Genomic DNA, 2,494 nt, shown 5'->3' with positions numbered 1-2,494 from the left:
TGACCTTTGACCTCATGACCCAAACTTTCACCAGAGAATCTTAATTGGGTACTAATACATGTATACACTAAGTTTCAAGAAAATATCTTCAGGCATTCAATAGATATGGTAGAAATAGTGAAATTTTATGTATTTGACCATGACCTTTTGACCTTTGACCTTTGACCTCATGACCCAAACTTTCACCAGAGAATCTTAATTAGGTAATACATGTATACACTAAGTTTCAAGAAAATATCTTCAGGCATTCAATAGATATGGTAGAAATAGTGAAATTTTATGTATTTGACCCTGACCTTTTGACCTTTGACCTCATGACCCAAACTTTCACCAGAGAATCTTAATTAGGTAATACATGTATACACTAAGTTTCAAGAAAATATCTTCAGGCATTCAATAGATATGGTGGAAATAGTGAAATTTTATGTATTTGACCTTGACCTTTTGACCTTTGACCTTAAGCATGTGCACCCAAAAGTTGATAGGCACAACTTCACCCCCTAATACACATACATGCCAAGTTTCATTAGGATACCTCAACAGGTTTTGATAGTTACCTTGTCCACAAAATTCATTACGGACGGACGGAAGGACGGACGGACGGACGGACGGACAACCCGAAAACATAATGCCTCCGGCAGCACTTCGTGGCGGAGGCATAAAAATACATGAATGACTGGAAAATAACACCGGATAGAGATATGAGACGAATATGAATGAAAATTTAACGAAAATGATTGACAAAAGACGAAATCGATCATGCTGTTTTGAGTGCTGCGAGTGAGACTGACGAATTTGAACTGTAAATGACGAAAATGTACGCCAAGACTAAATTGAATGGACTTTATTTGGAAATGAACGACGAAAGACGAATTTGAAAGTAAGATTGGCCTATTCCCGACATCCTGCGACGAAATGTAAGTAAAAATTTGTGAAATTGATTGAAAAAAGTGGAAATGAATGGGAAAACCTATATTTCATAAGGAACATCTCATTATTTCTTTCTCTCTCACTTTCGATCATATCGACCATCTCGACCAAAACGATACTATCCCTTTTGAATAAGAAGGGAATAATTATATGTTCTGCCAGCATCGAACATTTCTTATATGGCAGTTTATAAGGAAATATATTGTTCTTCTTCTTATCGTATGACATGTAAATAGTTTGAGTGATAAGTCTAGGATGCTGAGCCAGGCTAGAGCATCATCTATTCTGTCTTTAATTCCTTCGAGGCCACCTGGTCAGCATCTGAAGAGGCAGTCTTGTTAAGCTATGTGCTGTGCATGCCATACATGATGTTCTTTGTAGACGTTGTGATCGAAGTAGGTCTATACATTTTTGCACCTACAAATGTATAATATGATCATGATAAAGTAAATACAGGAACATTATCTGATTTGCTGAAAGAAAACAAACAAGGCAAGGTGAAATACACAATCCGGAAAAAAATGACCAAAACTTCAAAGTTATTTGCCTTCTGTGCATGGGATATGTAAGAAAACGTTTTATTTGAGGCTGTACATATACATGTATACGTCACGGAAGGTTTGACGAAAAGCAAACCTCTTAAGACAAGAATACTCGCAAATCAAGTACGACTGCGTTCGGTCACCTCGTCAATAACAGAAACCCACGTATAGGACATTTGAAATACGATAATGACGACGGTCGTATACGAGATTCAGCCTCAAATGGATGGTTTAGTATTGGTTGCGGTGGGGATTCATCTTTTAACTTTTTAACTCAGATGCGCTGAAAACAACCACATGCCACAACGCTTCCGGGTTTTTTTTTTTCGCAACAAACTTCACACTAATTATGTGCAAAAAAAAGGCAAATCGAAAACAAAACGACATACCAGACGGGCACAAGCTACAATCGTTTGTTACGTGCAAATTATGCCTGGGGATGTCACTATACACTGTATATTATATTGTATAACAAATGAATAAGGCTCAATATAATATAATATAATGGAGAATGAAACATACAATATACATTGAATTACGAGGATTGGTATTCGATATTCTGCAGTGCACAAATTATAATATATGATGAAGAAAAATATGGCTTAATGCATTGTCTTCAACATCGGTTTGAAAATAGACGAGACATCCATCAAAACAAAGTAAAACACAATATTCCCATAAAAGCTGGGTCCCACCTTAAAGTACGACCACTGTTTTTTGATATCCCAGCCACTACAAAACCAATATCTATGACATTAACTTTGAATTCCTTTAGAACTGTAGGCTATAATTTTCTTATCATCTCACACACACGCACAAAAAAAAAAAATAAAAATTGGATACCTGTAGCTCCATCTCGACCAAAACGACACCATTCCTTTGAGAAGTTAATAAATGTCCGGCAAGTATTGAAAATAATATGGCAGTTTATAAGGGGAAGACAGCATTTTTCATTTTATAGTATGACATATGAATAGTTAGAGTGATAAGCCTATAAAGAAGCGAAGCCTATCTAGAGCGTC

The sequence above is a fragment of the Diadema antillarum genome, unplaced genomic scaffold, assembly GCF_040938485.1.
Source record: "Diadema antillarum isolate AM-2024a unplaced genomic scaffold, OU_Dant_1.0 seq00001088_RagTag, whole genome shotgun sequence".
NCBI classification, from domain to species: domain Eukaryota; kingdom Metazoa; phylum Echinodermata; class Echinoidea; order Diadematoida; family Diadematidae; genus Diadema; species Diadema antillarum.
The sequence above is the reverse complement of the archived record's forward strand: the minus strand, read 5'-3'. Positions refer to the sequence as shown.